Here is a 22957-nt window from a genome sequence, read left to right as displayed (position 1 = left end):
ATCTTCTCTTAATTTATTTTTTCCTTCTCTGCACATTGATAGTTTCAATTATGCAGCAATAAAAATACATATTCAGTTATTCGCGAGAAAATATGTCAATAATAAATTCCAAAACATTTAAAATTTTAGAAAACCTGCTAATTTTTGAAAAATGCACAGAAATTTGCCTTTATTGTTAAACATTGTCTACAGTACTTCTAAGGGACTTAAACTACAATGAAACAAAATGTGTATACCGACACTGTTGCTCATCTTTCTATTGGCATTTCCTTTCTCGTAACTTGTGATTAGAAATTGAGAGTTACATAAGGATAAATAAAATGAGTATATACCAGTATATAACAGTATGATGTTAATAATATATAGAGCAGTTAAAAATATGCTTAGAAACTGCAAGAATATTATTAAAAATAATTTTATTTTATGTTATTTTTCTGAGTCGGGTAAAAAATTACATTATCCATAGCAGAATCATATACAGTCTGAATTTAAAAAAAAATCATTCGCATATGTAACTGTTTTTCATTTGTTGATTAAATAAATTTTATGAGCAAATTTTGTATGCCTCTTTTTTTGTGAAAAGTTTGTCCTATATTCTGATATTGAAATAACTATCAATTATAAGTAGACGTTATTTTCAAGTAAAATTTGGGGTCAACGGAAAGTATACTTAAAATTAGGAAGACTCAATAAATAGCTGAGAAATTTACCAGCAGAATGATATATTTGTTATCTATTCCGGTATTAATTCGGCTTTGTTAAAATAATGATTTAGAATCTTTAATGTCTTTTATTTGAAATGATACATTTCAGTTAAAACGAGCGTCTAGCTCATTTAAATCGTTTGAGATAATGCCTAGAGACATGAAGAGCATTACCTTAATGCATCGTAATGTGTTAATAATTGAACAGCAGATTCTGATACGTATCGGAACTTCCTCTCAAACAACTTTGAAAAATGAATGCTTCTTGAGAGGTAACTTTCCATCAGCCATTTATAGTACTAATAAATATACGTAAACGAATTATATTATGCAATAAACCTTGAGGAAACAGTCCAAGATTATTTTAAAAGTATACAGTAGTTGAGTATAAAATTTAAAACCTAGCGTATCATAAAAGATGAAAATATTGAGACGAATTTAATTAGCATGCATTCATCACAGCTAAAGGATATAAAAATGTCTACTTATTAGTAAATGGAAGAAGAAATGGAATTAATTTATATTAAATTCAAAAATTATGCAACTATGCTTATTAAAGTTCCCAAAATAATTTGAACATTAATTTAGTCATTTTATTTGTCACACAATCCTCGCTCAAAATGCATACATGTGAAACACGTGTGAAATATATCGAAAGCTCTAGAATGTGAAAGCCTGAAAATTTTGATAGTCAAAATCAGTAAACTTTTTACAAGAATTAAATGCAAATGTTTTCAAATGGGATATTATTAACCTGAAATGATTTTTTGTACTTCCGTAACAAATGGTGAAATACTTATATATATTGACCCTTTAGAGAATTAGTGTAAGCAAGCACCATAATAAAGAGCTAAGCGCATTTTCTATCTCATAAAAGTATTTTTAAGTTTAAAAGATAAATTTGATTGGGAACGAAATGATAACTTCATGAATAAGGAAAGAAAAAATGCAAATATTTAAAAAAATGGACCTATTTTCTACTAAAGATTAAATAAAAAAATGTATGTAAGTAATTTATATTTAAGGATATAGAACTGAAGTTAAAATAAATGGTTAAGGATGTAGGGTTTATATTTATTTTAACTAACATTTATTTTAAGCTACATTTCCTGTCAAGCCTTTACTTTCCCCTAGAATTGCCAATGCCAGAGTATGTAAATTAGTAGAACGCTCAGAGTATTCAAATTTTAGCAGAAGTAAATTGAGTTTAAATAGAAAGGAAACGAGATTGTAAGTGTGCTTCTTGAATCGCGAGCGTGAAGGTTGCTAGGTAGAAATTTTAAGAACCGCGAGTTTTCGGCCTGTGTGCCTATTTCGGCAGTTCGTTGAATCTTTCAACTTCTTAATCAGTAAGTTTGTTGAATCTCAGCTGTATCTAAGAACGCGGTTAAGTTAGTTACGATTATAGAGCCTCGTAGATAGTGATTTCGTTATTTATTCATCCTGTCATTTATTTTTAGTTGTACTTTTCGATTTTGTTAAACCGCCGGGTCGGCGTAGTTTGTGAGCGTCAAGTGAACGCAACTGTGATTTCTAAAGTGGTGTGTGTGTGTGTGATTATGGCAAAGCTTGGAGGGCTATCTGCCTGAGGGAAGGGATCCCTTCGTGGAGGAATTTCTAAGGGAAACTGGCTCGTATACACGTTACACATGGGGAAAACCACGAAAACTCCCATGCAGCCAGCCCGTTCGCGGGATTCGAACCTCAGACCGAACTACCAGTGTTCAGCGACTTTACCGCTCGGCCGCTGGTGGGCCCCGATTTCTAAAGTGGAATAAAAAGGGATTTAAACCCTTCTTACGAATTTGTGTACTTTACAGTTCATAGCAGTCACTACTACTGTTGCTGACAAGTTGGGGCCACACAACATCTTAAGGATATAGCTTGTACTATATTAATTTTTAAGGATGTAGCGCATACTTATGCATTATACGATGCAACGGTACGTTTCAACTACCTCGTAAGATTTATTTTTAAATGGGGCTTTTAGAATCATATCATACTTGAAATTTAACTCCATTTGGCATTAATTTATAACAATGATAATTAGAATCCATTCTGAGTTCCGTAGTTTAATAATATTTTAAGTACCTATATTCAAAGTAATTTATCAAAGAAATCAAAAATAACTTGCAAAGTTTTGCACATTAATTTTTGTTTGAAGTTTTTCTCTCGCTTTTGAGAAAATAAAAATTCATACCATAATCGCTTTTCTTTTTCTTCTGGGACCCACCGACGGCCTGGCGGTAAATTCGCTGAACACTGGTAGTTCGGTTCGAGTTTCGAATCGCTTGGGCGACTGCATAGGCGTTATACGACCCACTTTCCCTTAGAAAGTTCTCTTTGAGCGCATCCCTGCCTTCACGCACTTAGCCCCCGAGTGCTTTGCCATAAGCAAATAAACCAAAACCTTTTCCACTTGTTGATAAATTTCCGAATTGTTAAAAATGAAAGACATACAGAAAGGATGTAACATCTAAACAGTTGATATATTACGGTAAATTATAATAAAATTATAAATAATGAAATTCATTAATTGACCTTTTTTTTTCTATCTCCAAATTTAAGTCAATTCTAAATTAAAAGTTATTTAAAAAAGTGTCAAAATTTTAATTTTTTAAATTATGCATTTTGTATTATTTACTTAGCGTTATATTTTATACAAGAAGCGTCCTCAGGTTCTCCGATTTCTTTCAACATTTTGCTGAAAATAACGAATTGAAAGTAACTGATTCATGAAGTATGTTTTCTAATTCCTGTTGTTTTCTATTTCGTTAAACATATGTCATTAAAAATGTTAATTAACTCTCTCGGATGACATTAGGCTTTCCCCGCTTTTCTGCGACCCTTTCTTTTGCTTCTTTTCATGCATAACCTTAATCATACTTGTATTTTTAAGTCATTTTTTCCCATTTATAAGTTATCTGCATTTTCTTTATACGGTATTTTATTTACTTTTCAAGCGAGTCTTATATGCATTATTTTCACATGCATGTAGTTTATATTTACTGGCATGCAAAAGGCATTTGCAAGGTAAAAGAAACGTATTTCCATTGTTTTCGCTTCTTTTAGTGCTGTTATCACTAATCTGTCAAATAAAGGGTGAGAGAGAAGTCTGTGAAAGAATACCTATGACATAAAGATTAGTAGAAGAACTGTTGGCTGCATGCGTATCGTTTTAAACTGCCATGTGCATTTCTGGCAGTGAACGTGTGAATTCCTTGTTTCTAAATAATACAGTTTTAATCTCTGCAGATATGTTATAATTAAACTTATATGTATTCTTTAACACTGGTTCACTGAACGAAATTTTACTTTCTTTCTAATTATTTAGGTTCGGTAGAAGTGGTTGCAGGTTAAAGTTAAATTATTGCCATTTAAATCTCACAGGAACTTCATATCTTATTTTGAATTTCCAAATCAAGCGCAACACATCTCTAGCAAAATATATCAGCATCATTCCCCAATAAAAATATTTAAGTATCCATTCCACTTGATAATCAGTTACCTATAAAATTTCTATTGCAGATATTTCAAAACAATTTTTCATTTCTCCTAGAATATAAATGTATTAAAGCTGAACGGAAACTACTAGGATATTACATATGTAATTACTTATATGCAATTACATATATAATATCCATAGGACTGTGATATCCTACGGATATTACATATGTACGGATAATATACATATTATGATACCGATATTACAATATGCGCGGATATTACGTACCCCATATGTGCGGATAATATAATATTATGATACTGATTTTACATATGTACGGATATTACATACGTACATATGTAATATCCGGAGGAATGATGTTATATTTAAGGAAAATAAAATACTGGCATGTAAAATATGTGACACTAACTTGTACCCTAAAGATGATGTGCTAGAAATCATCATTCGGTTGCGTTCTAAATGATAAGTTCAGAAAATCTTCCAAGAAAACCTACACACTTTTAGTAATTAAATAATACAATTTAATAAAAATTTCTACACTGCAGATAATAACATATATATGCATTCTTTAAGAATCTCGCGTATATATGAAAAGTAATTCTTAAAATTACTATTCTGTAGGATTTCCTGCAGGTAGTTTTAAATTAGCAGTTTAATTTTTAATTAAAATGCATTAATAGTTCTGCATTTTGAAGTACTTTGTAGTTTTAAATTAGTTGTTTCATTCTTACTACAAATGCATTAATAGTTCTAAAATTTGATAAAGATGGATATCAAATCAAAGGAAAGGAGTTTTTAAGCTTTTCATTATTGTAATCGTATGAGGTTGACGTTTTGATTTTATTACGTGTTTAAGTTTAGAGATATTTTATACTTTTACTATATGTTTGAATTTTAGTTTTGTTCTCGTTTCTGCCTGAAATTCAAAACAATTCTTTCTACCTTCTATAGAATAAAACCAGGATTTCGATACCCTATAAGGTATTTCTCCCACTTCCCTAGCGTGCCTTCGTGATGTAACGGTAGCACGCTGGGCCGGTATTCAAGAGGTCCGTGGTTCGATTCCCGGTGAAGGCGGTTGCATATTTTTCATCTTTTCTGCTTCCAATTAACCTAATGACTCTATAACCCATGTGCGTATAATACCAAACATGTTTTTCGTTTGTTCTATTTTTTATTCCGCATTAGTTTGGTTATTTAACTCTTCAATTAAAATGTTTTTTATAATGTAATTTAAGCATCAATAAGTAAAATCTTCATCAAACTCTCATTCAAATATGTAGCATTTCTTAGTTTCACCTTTTTTTTTCACTGTAGTTCCATTAAATACTATAAAATGGTTCTTCACCCTGAAGGTTTCGAAATGTGGCAATACTCTCAAAGATGACAGCTGTTTAGCGCCTTAAAATCTGATCCTAAGTATTAAAAGCAACATAATATTAATAGTTTCTTTTCCTAAGAGGATTTCTAGCAGTTTAAAATTCGCTCTTTTCAGTTTCATCACGCAGTATTATTTTGTTCTTTCACGTTCCGGATATATGTCAATGCGATCAGCCGGAGCTTTGCGCATTTACCAATAATCCTTTGGAATTTGAGCCAGTTTCAGCTCCTAGCTGTCACTCGAGCTTAAACGCCAGGGATGCGAAAAATTGGACCTTTCTTTCAATGCAGTCATTTCCGATTTCGAGCATCTCGATTCGGTCTGGCGACTGTACCGGACAATCCGGCAAGCCAGTCAGGACCATCATTTACGCCCGATTAGTGGAAAATCTTCCAGACAGCGTCAACTTTGCTTCCAAGAAGTGGATGCCCCGAAAACGTGGTTATCAAGATGGGGGTAGTAAAAGAATAAAGACCTGGCTTAGCGCTTTAGCAGCATTGCGGGGGAAAAAACTAAGAAAAAATAATAAGTATCAAGAAATAAACCAGGCTCGTGCCTGGATTGAAAAAAAGCTCAAATGAAAGCCTGAAAGGCTCACTTGTCGTTTTTGCCTTATTTCTTATCCCAGGGTTTTATCTGATTTATTAGATCTCTGTAAGAGATGCCGGGGCAATCCAATTACATACTCCACTCAATTCTGTTGATGGCAAATGCTACCCTCAAACAGGACAAAATCAGTTAGAGGGAAACGTAGGCAGGAGAAAAAAAGAATATCTTTGGGAATTCAAAACTAGGATTAGCACCGTAATTATACGATAATGATTATTTATGGAATTTTTTCTTGGACGCGTCTAGTGGTGGTTCCCGAATTAAGAGATATTCCAGTTTGCAGAGACTGCTATTTTTCATGGCTGTAGTAAGTCTTTTTCGAAACTTAGGATTATAATTGTTTAAATACATAATAACATGAAATAATGACAAAACGTTTCGAATTTATGTCAACATTTATAAAATGCAAAAGACACAAAAACAATTTGTTTTTCTTAAAATGAAATCCAAAAGTGTCAAGAAACTCAAAAAAGACATTAGAGAAATTTAAGAATAAAGGTTATTTTATTATTTTTTTTAAGTAATCAGAGAATCTACCAGTAATCAGTAATCTACCAGGTAGCAAATTACAGATAGGCTTAGTGATTTACATTTTAATGGAAACTGGTCATTTTTTATTTTTCTACTTGATTTATTTTAGTTATTTTTTAATTGATGTTATTTTACTTTCCTTAATATTTTCTCATTTTCTTTATTTTATATAAATTGGGTTATTTTGTTATTTTTTTAAAGTAATCAGGTAATCTACCAGTAATCAGTAATCTACCAGGTAGCAAATTACAGATAAGCTTAGTGATTTACATTTTAATGGAAACTGGTCACATTTTTTATTTTTCTATATGATCTATTTTATATAACTATCGGCTTTAGTAGATCGTTAAAAGCGTTAGACACATGTAAAGCTTGCTTTAAAGAGGATAAGAAGTCACAATTACTCTTGGAATTTCAGGATATTAACATTTAGTTCTTCATGGTATTAAAATTCAGTTTTATAAGGTATTTTCTCTCTTCTTTCTGCATACCTTCGTGGTGTAATGGTTAGCACACTCGGCGCGTATTTGAGAGGTCCAGCTTCGAGTCCTGGCGAGGGCATTGCATATTTTTCACGTCTTCTGCTTTAAAATAATCTAATGACTCTACAGTTTTCTAAAAAAAAGTTTTATTCTGTATTCTCCTTTCCGATTTTTTTCTGTATTGTTATTTTTATGTACTTAAAAACTGTATGCTATATATTGTAATTTTTGTTATTATTTTGAGTTATCATTCACTTACTTTTCAATTCTTAACATATTAAATTACAAGATTATTGTATACTAGATTTTAAAATTCCAATTTTCTTTTATATTCAGGAGGTAGTTTGACTGCATGATGCATAATTAAGAAAGATACGCATCACAGGAACATTTGTGAATACTCTCTCGAAAAGGCCGGTATTCGTGCACACCATTAAGGAGCATCTCAGAATAATTTTATGTAATTTCATTTTATATTATCTATATTTGAAAATATACTTTAAATTTTGTGTGATTTTTTTCTACATGTTTTGCCCTTATAAATTGCAATATTATTTGCAATTAGTTCTATCTCAATTCTATTCTTGTGACTTTAGGGAAAATGTTAGTGAAACTTTTGTCATAAAGTATAGGTAAATAATTGTTTTCAGTTTTTTACGGTTTAAAAGAAACAGACTTCCCATTTTAAAGTTACTTTGTTTAAAAATTGAGTTGTTACATTAAATAAATCTGTCTTTTAGTATATTTTACATTAATTAAATAGTATATAATAATAATTCTTTTACTTAGTAGCGCATTAAAAATGTGACAACCACTGCTGTAATGTACGTGAAAATATTATATTTAAATATTCCGAAAATACTTAAGACTGAAAGTGCTAATATTATTTTTAATTATAATCTTCAAATGTAAAATCTTTCATGACCTGAGGTTTTTATAATAATATTCTACTTTAGCATTTATTAAAAAGTAAATGTTCTCAAGCCTCTTTTCGGCTTTACGAGGAAAAATTGACTGTGATAGTTTTTAAGAAATCTGAATATCTTATTAAAGTGAAATAAATGCTGATGTCGCGAAATATTTGTTTGATTTGCTAAATTTTATTTCGTAACTTTGAAGAAAACATAAAAGAACGCACTTTATGTAAAGGGCAAAGACATTTTATAAGTACGCTTTTAAAATATTAACTACTTTGATTGACGGTTTTCCCCTGAGAATTCGCTAATTGAGTTTGTGTGATTTTCCTTATTATCTATGAGATTTTATTTGGATATCACGTTCTTCACTCACAGTGAGGTCTAAACTCAAATTTTTTTTCCGATGGCTCAAATTTTCCTTATCAAACTCAATTTTTTTCTGGAATTATTATTTCTTTCAATTTTTTTTGTCATGGATATATTAAGCTTTCATCCATAATAAAATACAGTCAAAGTGTTTGGCATATTTTGTGTCTTTCTCTTATCCATAAATCTTAAAATGAAAACTTAACACGTTTTTAAATCCTGTCATTGGCAAAATGGCTACAACCGGTTCTGTACAGGCAGTTCGATTCGACTTCAAATGCTGACGATTAAAACGAAATTAACTGCATGGGTTTTCTCCTGATTTTTGTAAGATCTATTTTCTTTTTGTCTTAGGTAAGGAGCCTAGTGCGTTGCCACCCTCAATAGATCTAACATGCATATTTTGAAATCAGTTGCAATAATTTATAGATTCTGTAATATATAATCAAAACCTTGCTGTGGACTGACAGTGAAAATGCTTTCATTCTATTAACTTTCGGATATTAAGACGATTTTTATAGCTATCTGATCTTTCCATCTCAAGGTTAGGCACGTATTAATAAATGAGATTAAAGGTATCAGAATTTTGTTAGTCATGATGTCACACAAGTGCTTCTTATTTCATCTAATTTTACAATGTAAACTAATTTATTATAGAAACCAGTAAACTAATAGGCAGTTCTTTTCAAATATTCATGATCTAATTTACAATACTGTAATCTTTTGACTACAGTTTTAGTATTATTATTATTATTATTAAAGTATTATTACTTTGCTACAATGACTAGATTAAGCATTTTTATTCAGAAGTTATCATAATACATTTAAAATTTGTTCATTCTGTGAAGCCTTTAAAATGTGTGTCATATAATAAAAGAATTGAAGATTAAGAAATGTATAGCAGTGGAAAATACTGAAATTAGGCTGTACATTAAGTAAGTATGTAAATGACATTTTCTTTAGTTCCGTGTGATATTTGTATTCATCGCTTTAGTGAATCATGATTTAAAAGCTAATTGATTGACTGTAAATAAAACGTAGTGTAAACTCCTAGTTTTATATGACATTTATTGCAGTATTACCCATGCTTCCAGCGTTACATGTTGAATGGCCGTTACTTTTGTTTCAAATTCTCTCATATTTTATCATTCCTACTGACGGAAATTTCACGTTCTACGTTGAATAAAAGGCAAGTGATCTTCTGATGAAGTATACGAAACCATGAGCTAAGATCAGAAATTCATGGGATTTTCACACAAATGCTTAAAAGTTTCAAATATGTAAAGTTTGAGTATCCACGTGTTCAACATAAGAAGAAGAGAGTAAAAAAACTCCGAGCTTCTAACCGCAAATTTTACCTCGATTATGAAAAGGTAATAACCGTCACCGTTACGGCTCTAGGCCGGGCGAACGGTTAAAATGATTCGCAATTTTATTGTAATTTTCCAGAGCCTCTCAGTTTCGCTTAGATAAGGAGTTAACTTTAGTGGTGTTTGTCACTAGGCATTAGCTCTGTTTACTCAGCGAACCAACTTTCTTATTGCTTGAGCTGATCCAAAGATAAAACGCTGGACCATTAAATTCTTTTTTTATTTTTTAAGCATTATTGCGATTGTTATCCTTTTAATGAAGTGACGATATTTTCATTTTATGTATTTTATGCCTGAATTATCAATTTTCAACACGGATATACATACGAGAAGAGGGATATAAGATCTTTTTTAAATCCATATCTCGAAGGCCGCTCAGTGAAAACTGGGGTGAAACGTTGAGAAAATTTGCTTAAAACTGAGAAAACGTAATAACATGTAGACGTTTGAAACATTTTGTAAGATAAAAACTTTGTTTTATTTGCTTGTGTTCAGAAAATAAAAAAATAACTATTTGCACAATCGTCAGGAGATGTTTAATTAATCTGTGTTTTGCACATTTATTATTATGATAAAAGGATTTGTAATAAAACATTAAATTATAAATACTATAAAAGATCATTTTTATTAATTAATGTAGAATAAGGGGAAAACTGAAATTTTTTCATAAATAATGTATACTTGCATTATAAGGCTAATAATATTTTTGATATTGCTACATTTTTCTGTTTATTTTCATGATGATCATCTAAAAAATAACTCGCTTCATAACTCTAACCTAAAATGCACTGGACATTCAAGACTCTGCATCCATTTGGTAATAATCTTTTCCTTCTCAAACAGAAAATTACACGATGTCACTATCGGGGATACTTTGAAAAGAAGAAGGAAACTGGCTATTTGAAACACCATTCGCGAGCACCATGAACAATAATTTAAGGAACGAAAAAAATGATAATTCGTTCTACATATACCGCTGTTATATCCTTTCTAATATGTTTTAGCTATGCAAAAGAAATGTTATTAAAAAATCCGACCGCAAGTTATTTCAACCCAAAATAAGTTTTTAAGAAATTGAAAGGTAGAGCCCCTTCTTAGAAAATGAGGTATCGTTTCACCAAAGGAGGTTGAACAATACCAAGAACAACATTACTAATCTCTTTGGCGAGCATTTTCTTTTCCCGAAATTTCAGCTCCTTCACAATTTTTATGCGCCGCTGCAACTGTTAACCAGTTCTATCACCCACAGCTGTTAACATATTCAAGGCGCTTTCATTAAACTTCCGAGAGAGAAGCAAAGTTGGATTGAAACGAGCTCCCCTCGTTCATGTCCCTACCCTCCCCACTCGGTCGAAGCTTTCTCACCCTATGCATATATACAGAGAAAAGGACGTTGGAAAGATGCCCCCAAACCAAATTAATAAAATGCTGAATTCCATCTCAACTTGGCGCTAGATGGATGAAGCTACTACTTTGGCGATAACATCAAAGATTTGGCACCAGGGCCTTTGCTCAGATTTGTTAGATTTGGCGTCAAATTCTTTAGAAATGTCTTTAAAGCAAGAAATTTCGTAGTTAATTATTGATTTGCGTCAATTCTTCACTTTATATTTAAACAGTTTGAGTAATTAATTCTGTTATCTGAACATTAGCATCTAAAAAAACCATTTAGGAAATATGTTACATTCATTTATAGTGTGTTTAATTTCACTGAAATATTAATTCAAAAATACATCTGAAAAACTAAAACCTACGAAAACAATGCGTAATATGGAACTTAAACTTGCTGTTAAGTTTATATGAGATTCATGAAAAGGGATTTCTGAGAATAGGTACAAAAAAATCGAAAAAAGATGGTTGTATTTAGTTGAAACAACGCAGTGAGTATATTTAGTATTGTTAAAGCTATGTAAAATAGTTCACCTTCCCAGAAGTTGAAAATTAAACATTATTATGGATGCTCATTTCTAACAAGTATTTAATATTTGCAGGTATTCTGTTAAATTACTTTCATTCTTCCTGCTGCTGCTGTTTCTAATCTCAATTATCTGGTATAAACCAGAACAATCCCATGAATTATTATATTGAAAAGAAGTGCAAGATTACGTCTGCCGTTAGTCAGAGCCTGGGGCACCATACAAGTGACAATCCATCTTATGCTTAATTTCTCCCCAATTTTGACGGAAAGTACCCTGGGGTCGGATCCTAGGGTCACCTACGCTTCTTTCCCTACCATCAAGCTCTCGAGATCTTTTGCTCGCTGTATATTTTGAGTGCCCCCATGCCGCAACGACGCTATATATTTACAAACATCAGTGCCTTTTCCGGGATTCGAAATTGGTCGCTTCGGTACGGCAATAAGTGTCGCTAATTATGTATTCTTCTCTATCACTTTTTCAAGCAATGTACTCTGAACTGTAGCTTGGGAAGTTCTCACTTGCTTGGTTGTTTTTGATTCAGCTCTTATGGATTTGCGTTTGTTTTTATGCCTTTTACGGAAATTACTTAAATACTTCAGAATTGTTGTCAATATTGTGGGACAATTATTGCTTTCATGATGGCGGCAAAGGACAAAATTTTTTAGAGCTTCCAGTACCTAATGCTGGTTAAAATTAGGCAATTACTTTCGAAAACTAACTTTATACTCCTTCAAAATTAATTATAGTTTCTATTTTGTTTAAGACATGTATTGGATTTGTAACTCTTGCGTTACAAAATTTATAGCGGTGATATGGATGGATTACAATCGCATGTCATGGGCATTGCCTAACCGTGATGACCTTGGCTGTTTGATGGCTTGACAAGATACGTAATGCAAAGCTTCTTGCAGCAGTATTTGTGTAATTAATTTCGCTTTTCATGCTTCTGTTTGTATAAACATCAACTGAATTTATTATTGCATCAATGTTCGCTTTATGCATACTTAAAAGAATTTTTCTCCCCAAAAAGTTTCGGAACCAGAAATCCAGCTAAAACAGGTGACAGGTGACAGAGGACGGGGACGCCTGATGTCTAACAAAGGTAAGCAGGTGTATGTCCCACGCCCTCCACTATCTTGAACTGGCAACTCCCGAGTCACAGGACAACATAATAATAATAATAATAATAATAATAATAATAATAATAATAATAATTTTTAATGCATGAAATCTGATCCATCAATAAAATACATTAATACATTGGATACACGATAAAGTTACATGACTACATTAGTTATATACTTGACAGCTTGATTACGGTAAGACATACATTAGACCTGTTTACATTCATTATTTGGGGCTTGCGTTATTTGAGTACATACATGCGTTGTTATAACAGATGCATAATTATGTTATGAATACCGTTTATACATTTAAATACTAGTTATATACTTATTCAGCTAAAACAGGAAACGCTGCACTATTCGCCAGGGTTTTAAGGGAAGAAGACTGTCATAGTGGTGAACCAGGTTCGGTTTCTCGAGAAGGCATGTCCGTTCATAAATGTATAGTAGCCATGCGGAATGGAGGTCCGAAAGTTCCCAACTGGAGCTGGGGATAAAAAAGGAAGTGTAGAAGATTCTTAGACCTGTTTTCGAAGGTCTTTTCCACCAAAATTGGAGCGGAGCTCAGGAAACTTGTGCCTTCATCTATATGGTACGCAAGAGCTTAGCCAATGACAGGCGCGACATTTGCTCTCTTGACCATCTTCATCATCATGGATTGTTCAATTTGTGGATCTGATCAGCATTATTTTCATCAGGAAAAAAAAATTGGTTCAACTTTAAATTAAAAAAGAAAATCAGATTTTAAACTACGTCCAAATGGGCTTTTTTTTTTAAATTTTGGGTGTTATCTTTATTTATTAAATAGCATGTCCTTCGCACTCAAGCCATAAAATTCTTTTCAAGAGCAATATCGCAAAATAAGTTTAACTTAAGCGTATATTTAGAATTTCCGATACACAGTCTCACGCGCTGGAGATAAAAATGTTTTTTCTGTACAATGTTGCCATTACTCGCTTTGAAATCTTTGAGTTTGTTAATCAAAAATTCTTTAAAGTAAAACAAATTTTGGGCTTCCAAATGCCCATATTCGCAGTAGGATTACGTAATTAAAAATTTGATGGCTCTAGGTACCGTTGTTTTACCACAATACGAGAAACATGCATACATTTATGCAGATTCCTCATTATTTAATTTCTTCAAATATAATACAGGGTGATAATATTTTGTGGCAACAGTTTGAACGGAGTTTCAACAGAGAATCGGACATTCAGAGTTATTCGACGTAAAATCTCAAAACGAAAACAATAGTCCCTCAGGGACAAAGCCCCTTTGGCCTTATAAAAAGGATAAATCATAACACACACACAAACAAAGGAAAAGTATGCGCCAAAGTTGAACCAAATTTGATACCAAAGTTGCACTGTGATGGTTCTTAGAAATTTCTGATAATAAAAATGAAAAAGAAAAAAGACATAGTGCAAAGGGATCATACTGACGGGCGAAAAATATGACAATTGCAATGGCAAGGTGAAAGCGAATATTTCATTATGCATCATCTTAGAAAAAACAACACGAATGTGATAAAATGGGCTACCAAAAGAAATAAAATATCCTCATTCATTTCCTTACACTATAATTCCCATATTATTCTGAAGCCATTAGCGAAGAATAACCATACTAAGTTACATATTTGGACATTCTTTTTTGTCGAAAATATGAGAAAGTAAGAAAATTTAAATGTGTATGTTCAAGGAAAAATGCTACCAGATTTCAGAGTGAAAGCGTGTGTGTGTGATTATAGCAAAGCGTCGAGGGCTATCTGCCTAAGGAGAGAGATGCCTTCGTGGAGGACTTTCTAAGGGAAACTGGCTCGTATACACGTTACACACAGAGTGAAAGCGATATGCGGTTTACTGGTGAGACTAAAATCAAATTTCATGGACCCTCTTCGAATATTTAGATGAAGATGAAATAACCCCACCCTCATTCTTGCACAATACGTGGACATTGAATTTTCAAAGGCCTTTTAAAACACGTAGGCCTCAAGTGCTAAAACAAACTACGTTGAAGACCCCTGTACTCATTCTTATGTAAATATATATCTACAAATAAAGCGCATGTGGGCTTACAAATAGGCAATAGTGTTTATCTTTTTCATTTTCAGTATATATTAAGAATTTAAATTAATTAAACTACTTAAAATAAACATTTGTGCAGGCACAAATTAAAGGAATCTGAATCGCTTTGACTTAAATTTAGCGAATATAATATACTGAGACTTATTCCAATTCCTGTAATTAGTTTTTTCTATAACCAGGGAGCTAAACAGTAACGAGTTGTGTTTCAGTAGTAACTAACTGAAGTCCATATCGCAGATATTCGTACCTAATATATATTCCCATTGAAGTTCCGCAGATTATCTTAATTGCCCTTGCAATAATCATAAGATGTGTAAATTGAGCCCTCATCTCTGTCTCTGAGACTAATCATTAAGCCAGTTGAATTCCCAAGTATGTTCCTAAATGTTGTCTAAATTTATGCCTGATTATCCTCTGGCAGTAATGCACTGTGCATTCCATTGCTGCAGTGATAATGACATGATATATATGTAGACATATATTTAATTTTAATTTCCAGGCAGTTTCCAAATGATTTGAAGCTCCCTCCACGCTTCAGACACCATTCAGGTAAGCAGATTGATATTCTTGCATGTCTGGCTATAGTTGCCTCTGTTTAAGTTGACTGATCATCTAATGATACAGATAGTCTTTTCCGCACAGTGCCAGAGAAGTAAAAGCGAGAGCACAATCAGCAGTTTCGCGAAAAGATTCATGGAATAGCCGCTCACCGTGCAGACAATTGCTACAACTCTTATCTCTCCATAGGGATTCGATATCAACTGACATGCTGCTGACATCTATTGCCTCCAGGGTCTCAGGAGAGATAGAATATTGTCCCTTTTCTCGAGCTTTCTGCTCTCTCCCACAGAGAAATTCTTGGGCGTTTGATTTATAAACAGATAACATGTAATTTATATAAAATATACTATATGAACTAATATAATCTACTGTTACTTCCGAAATTTCTAATATTTATTTTAATGCAAAATGTAGTTGAGTATTTTCGCAAGTATAACGTAAATATGAACCATATCTCTTAAAAATACACTGTGAAATAATATGTTTGCAACTACAAACAAATTTCTATGCTTTATAAGGTATTTTCCCCGCCTTCTTATCATGCCTTCGTAGTATAGTGGTCTGCACGCTGGGCGCGTATTCCAGAGGTCCGTGGTTCGATTTCCGGCGAAGGCGTTGCTCATTTTTCTGCTTCTTCTGACTTCTGCTTCCAATTAACCTAATGACTATACAACTTTAACTGAAAGGTATGTAGGAGATATAAGGACAGTTTTGAAATATATTGAATATTTATTATTTTTTATGTTTTTAAGAAATTTCAAAATATTGTTAAAGAAAGGGGAAAAAAACAATGTGAAGAACGATCTAAGAACAAATATACGTTTGTACTCATCGGTAGATTTATTATATTTCTTCATACGCAATGATTTATTCTGAACCTGATAAAAGCACAGTCCCACATAAATCAAGGAAGTCAATATTCCAGTTTAACAAAGTAAGTTAAACAGGATTAGTAAGACTAACTGCTGTGCTATTATACTCAGAGATATAATCCTGAATTATTTCCTATCTGAGTAGCAACAATAATTAATTTCAGAATAATAAAATCTGAGCAGTATTTAGTTAATCTTTTATAATAAAAGCATATTCTTCTAGCAAGCTATCACTACCATTTATAAATCAATTTTTCATATTTCTTTTGTTTCACATCTTCTGGAGCTGTGAAATAGACAAACGACAAAAAAATCACATGCAATATGCATACGTACATACATGAATACATGTTATACGTATGTTCAGCAAACCCAGATCTTATGATAGCTTAATAGATTGTTCAAAATTTGTCACTAGATCGAAAAATTATATTAATTCACATTAATCATTTTAAGTTTTTAAACTTCATGTTGATTATAATATGGTAAAACACGTGTTTGAACTTTCTCATTAAACCTTTTTATGTTTGATGCATACACGCAGCAAATGTATTACTTTTTTAAATAAATCTCACAGGATAATTTTCTTTCGATTTTATACACTTTGGACCTGATAAATGAAAACTACCATTAAAAGGCGGATACTGATAAATCGAGAATCAGCTTCATACTTAAACTAAGCGCAGTAATAAATTTTGGTGCATTTTGGTTTAATAGATCAGCATTAAAATTAATTTGTGCACTATTGAAAGGATGCAGAAAACAATTCTGAATGATGAAACTATTAAATGAACGGAAAATTATATAAAGGAAATAAAACTGAAAAATTATTTCGAGCCTTTGCTACATCATTTAGAAATAACCATTATGAAAGAAATATAAATAAATATCATTTTGGGCATTGCAAGCGACAGAAACGTAATCGGATTTATATAAGTACATGTATTACCATGTGAGATTCACATAATCAGATATATTAGTTATTTTCTTACAAGATAATCTAAAGAATCTGATCAATGTGTTCTCTAGCAGCTGATCTCCAATGATCCTCTGTAATGTTTAACTCGTGCTGTGGTCTTTCACATGTACCAGAATTGAAATCATTCCACGACAAACAGAATCCTTCAAATTGCTTCACAGAAAAGGATCCAGGACATGTAGTGGCAATACAGTTCAATACAAAATCTAACGACACGCTTATCTGTGAAATATGTGCGCAAAAACTGTTGTAAGAGGTTGAAGTGACATATATTTCTTTTATTTCATTTTTTATACTTGACAAAGAGTGTTATGAAAATATGTTTGTAAATGTACAGTGTCGGTGCGGCACTCTAAATATGCTTCGAGCCGAAAGTCCTCTCGTGTGGACTGGTCCGGATCCCCCGCTTGGGATGCTCTTCCTCAAAATTGGGGGTGGAAAATAGAAGTCCTGAGTAGTCCTGTGCAACCTTTCTTCGAAGTAGGCTCTGGCAACCATTGTTCATGTAATATGGACACGACAACAACAATAACAATACTTGTAAATGGTGCAATGTATGTTTATACATTTTGGTTGACTTATTTATTTAATTATTATTATTATTATTTATTAGAATTTAAAAATAAATTTCTTCTTACAGAAGGAACTTTAAATTTCATATCATATATTTACAAGCACGCATACCGCCCTGGTAGGTATACCTTAGCGGTGCTCGTTGCTGTAACTTATATAATCCTGTTTCAAATCTCTGAAGGCATGAATGTTTGTTCTACGATAGCAATTTTTCAAATTCAATACCAAATTTCAGTATTTGTTGTTTTCTGTTTGCCGGAGTTTCCTTTTAGAGGGAATATTTTCTCTCGGGTGGCGATCACAGACTTTTGTTTGGGATTCATATCTCTTTAACATATGAAAGTTTTCTCTTCGTGTTCTTCGTTTAAAATGATCTACATTTATTATTGCTGTAATACAATTATCATAGACGATTCAACTTCATACTGGGAGTAAAATGTACGCTCATGGTATGATAGCTATCGCTATGTATCATAGATTCAGAAGCTTCCATACTAACAAACAGTAAAAAGCGAACAAAAGACGGTACACCGCAAATAACCAATCAAGCCACAATCCTAACGAAATTATGAAGAATTTTGCGGAGTTTTTTTCGGAGGTTTGAGGTAAATTAACCATAAAAACGTCCACAGAGTCCAGCAATCGATGGCATCTTTGGCGTTTATCTTCCTCAATAGTTTATCTGGTCACTCTGAGCTGTTAACTTTCTGGATAAACTCGATCTCTGCTTTGTCTGGATAGCGCTGACGTTTGCTCTGGTGTCATAGTGAAAACACCAAGCAATGAAAGAGGAGTGGCGCCATTCCAGTTGCAAGCTTTCTGCTCCAAGATACACTTTCCCTGCTCTCTCATTGATTAGCGGCGCCAAAACCCGAAAGATAATTTGTTAAATCAACATGGGATGAATCGGAATTTCGCCTAATGCAATTTGAGGCTGCTATCGATTGGGGAACAAATTGAATAGGCGATGCGAACAGTTGGGAATTGTGAACGAAAGGAACCACCCCTTCCTTTTCTGTGCCCATTTCTTAAAAAAAAGAGCGGATAAATTGAAATGGAGGGTAATTAAGTCAGGAAGGATTAGGACAAACGTTGGTAGTCCCCGTTACAGTACAGCGTCACTGCTGCATCTCTTGTCATCCCCCTTCCTCCCATACACTGTCTCCATTCATTTACTTTTTCTCTTCTCTTCAAGAGTAAAAGACTGCCAGTTTGCATCCTTGTAAAACGGAAATTAAAAGGAGGGAAAAAATGGGCTTTAAATTTTTTTAAAGTCTTTGTCTCACAACTCATCAACTTCCTCGCTGACACTTTCATCCGATTTACCGTACTAAATCTTATGAAGGCTAAACATTTATGAATTTAATGTTTCATCGTATTCAATTATGTGGTCTTTTACGTTACAAGCACAAAAGTGCTTTTTACTTTAACATATCTGGAAAGTTGCTAAATTGACCGACGATTTGAAATTTAAAATCATTAACGATTAAAGGCTTAATGCTATACATACGAGGTAAATTTTTAAAATAAAAGCATGCATATATAAGCAGTTAAACTTAATGACTATCTGGCAAGTATTATGCATATTTTCAGATTGCATATATTAAGCGCAAAATGCATTGATGCTCATATGGTACCTGAGCATCTATAAAATGAATTGAATATATTTTCTTGTTATACACTGTTTTGCTATATTTAGAGAAAGGTTGAAAGTAAGCACAAAAAACAGATGTGTTAATTTAGCTGTGCAAAAGCAGCTAAGATATGAATGAACAATAAAATACTTTAACAGTTTCCACAATTATTTATTTTTCACAAATAATAATCTTGGTTATTATGAGCGAAAACGTGACAACAGAACGTGCATGAAAATCATGTGCGATATTGCATTTCAAGTTTAAAAAAACAATTCTTGATACTTTAATAATAAATGAATGGAAATGTAGAAATAATTATTCTTAGGAAGCTTCCTATTTGATATTACTTGCAACGATAACTTATGAGCTGCTAATTGTTCAATAGGATTGCTCTCATGTTCCCTGAAACAACGATTTTCAATATAAATGATGCATCATTGTAGAGTCATTAGGTTTCTTTTATGCGGGAAACGTGAAAATGAACAATGCCCTTGGCAGGACTCGAATCTGGACCTCTCGAATATGCGCCAAGTGTGCTACCATTACACCACAAAGGCATGCAGAAAGTAGGAAGAAAGTACGATATATACTTCCAATTTTAAAGGGCGACTGGGGATTAGGGGCCCAGTCGCGAAATTCTGTTGATGATGAATCATTATCATCACCTTGTTTTTAGTTTAGATAAGCAGGAGACTGGAAAAATGAGCAATGCCACCACCGGGACTAAAATCTGGACCTCTTAAATATGCGCCGAGTGTGTTACTGTTACACCACGAAGGCATGCGGAAAAGAGGGAAAAAATACCTTATATCATGACGCTGATTAACCGTAAAAGGAAGGAATTAGCTAGTGGCTTGAGAATTTATAATTCTGTTACTTATCGGTACGTTACATCTAAAGGAAATGCTGCTACAGATGCTTGAAAGGACTGCAGATGCTTTGTAAAAACTTTTGATGATTCCGTAGTTTTATTCTTGCCGTTTACCTGTTTACATGAGGATGGGTATGCAATATTTCTCCGTTTTTACTTATGGTATTTCTTTTACGTACTGTCTGTGTTCCCTTGTATGCAAGCCCGTCTGCTTGCTCAATGTGGACTCAAGACCTCGCGAGTGGAGGGGCTGCATGAGAGGTTTCGTTGTTTACCCCATGGCCAATGTAAATACTAGCCAGTTTTCCTTACGCGGCCCTCCAAGAAGATATTCCTCACCCTGGGCAGATATTCTTAGAATGCTTTGTCATAATTTAGATAATCCAAATCCCTCGTGCTCAATACTGTCTCTTCCTTATCAAGCAGAATTCTTTGAGACAAGGACCTTTTGTCTTATGATTTGAATTTAGGAATTTGCGAAGAGTATGTTGATGATATATTCGTTATTATTCTGGCTTTTGTAATTTCTTGTAAAATATTGACTAATGTATATTTCCATTTCAAGCAAAACCTAGTAACAATCTTGTTTTTAATATTACTTTACAAATTTACTGGCTGAAGGATAACGATTTTATCTGTAAGAAAACGTATGTATACCGACAAATGTTTAGAATTCTTCATCCTGTCTGTTAATAAGCCAGGACTGCACTTGTCACACGGACGCAACGCAAATTTTCTCTAGCCATCAGATCCCTGTGGTTCAAATTTGGTATCGGAAATGAATTTAGCTAGGTGTAACCAAATTTAAAACTACGGATAATTCGAATTGTAGCTGATCTTCATTTTTTGCTTCTGTATCGAGACACAGCATATGTACTATTATTTTAGTCAATGAATATTCTATGATGTCTTCAGTTCTCAGAATTTTGCATTCAGTTTGATGATTCCTGTTTGGTTTATATTTCGACATCCATTTTATTTTTATGTCCATCGCAGCTGTTCTTGCTTCTTAGAGCATTCAGTGGAGAACTTGCTACAAATCAACTTTTTCTCTCAACAGGGCTCCAAATAAAGAGAGTATCAACGCTATTTTACCGAGTCCCCGAGCTTAGACAGGAATAAATAATAGACAGCTTACAGTAAAAGATCTGTGAATGTACTTAAGTTGAAGCACTGAATCGCTTTATACTAGAAAAGTGACTTCTATTTACAATTCGTTGCATGTGCCAGAAATCGCTAACTTTCTCCAGACTGAAACTCTACACTGTAGCATAGCAACAAAAGCTGATTACTGCTTTCTTGAGAGTTTGGAAACTTTTAGAAAACATAGCAAACACTTAAACATATGAATGCTATTTTCAAGTTTAAAAATATATCCTCTTTTTATAATTATTACTTGAATCATAAAATATTAACCTTTCATATCATCATATTAATAAAATATAATTTTTTAATTTCTTATGTACAGAATTATATTTAGACAGAATTTGTTTTCATTCCTGAATTCTAAAAAAAAATTTATTAAGAATGATTTCTGAAAATTGCCCAAAAGTAAAATAATATTATAGTATATTTCTAAGTTTAGAGTAATTGCGAGAGGAAGAAACTGAAAGCGTAGAATATATTTTTAACAAAAGGCCGGTTGATTTGGAATGTCTTGTTTTATTTTAAATACAAAGTGTTTGCTAATTATCAAACGTTCCGAAATTTTTCTTAAATATTTATGTGCAATTCCCGAAGTTCTCAAAATTTTTAATACGGTTTTAATTTAAAGCGAACTTTAGAATCTTTTTCACGCTTTTGGAATTTGTGATCTAGATCGTTCGTTTTCTGATCTATTTTACTTATACAAAAATAACATCGAATCGTGTCCATGAATTATGTCCATGAATCGTGTACATGAACCAGGAGGCACAGGTACGCTCCTTGTTGGTTTAAACGTTGAGAACCTTATAGGTGACACCAAGACTTTTGCTAACGTTGTCCCAATTTTTTAAAAAATTCCCCTGAGAATAGATCCTAAGGTCTCCGTACCTTCTTCTCTCCCCATCAATCTCTCGAAATAATTTTGAGCTCAATAGTATTTTAAGTGCTCCCATATCTCAAAGACACTGTATATACAACATTCATACTTTCAAATCCGGAGCAAAGGCTATGGCAGCCGGCTACGTTGCCAACACGCCAAAACAGCTACTCTAGTTCATGGATAAATGTACAAAACAGTGTGCATTCTAAATGTTTAAAGATTAGCGCGATATGCAAATTAATAATTAGTCGTAACATCACTAATTGGTATTTCTGATAATTTCCGTTAGGTTTGCTCACTAGGAATCAAAGATGGAAAGCATTTCCTAACTGCGTAAGATGCTTACACCTATTCAGTCTATAAGGTTTAACATCTTTCATTGCCATAAGCCAGAGGTTCTCAAAATTTTGACTAACTCGTACTATCTAAACAAAAGTTGAAAAACCTTTAGTACCACCACTCTAAAGTACTACTACCACCACCACTCT

General features: G+C 32.9%; 1 protein-coding gene across 2 annotated transcripts in view; it reads left to right on the top strand.

The window, feature by feature from the left end:
• GluClalpha (glycine receptor alpha 1) overlaps window positions 1-22957 on the top strand; it is a 704157-nt gene that overhangs the window by 106520 nt on the left and 574680 nt on the right. The window contains exon 3 of one of the 2 annotated variants that reach the window (XM_085809816.1): window positions 7510-7633. The exons of the other annotated variant lie outside the window; for it this stretch is intronic. The gene's annotated coding sequence lies outside the window, so the exon portion shown is untranslated. The remainder of the gene's footprint in view (window positions 1-7509; window positions 7634-22957) is intronic. 2 annotated transcript variants of the gene reach the window in all.

This window comes from Stegodyphus dumicola, chromosome X2, assembly GCF_044657685.1.
Source record: "Stegodyphus dumicola isolate Sdum_Otavi_A_Nest chromosome X2, ASM4465768v1".
In the NCBI taxonomy this organism is placed as follows: Eukaryota; Metazoa; Arthropoda; class Arachnida; order Araneae; family Eresidae; genus Stegodyphus; species Stegodyphus dumicola.
Note: the sequence above shows the minus strand (reverse complement) of the source record. Positions and strands in the feature narration are given on the sequence as shown.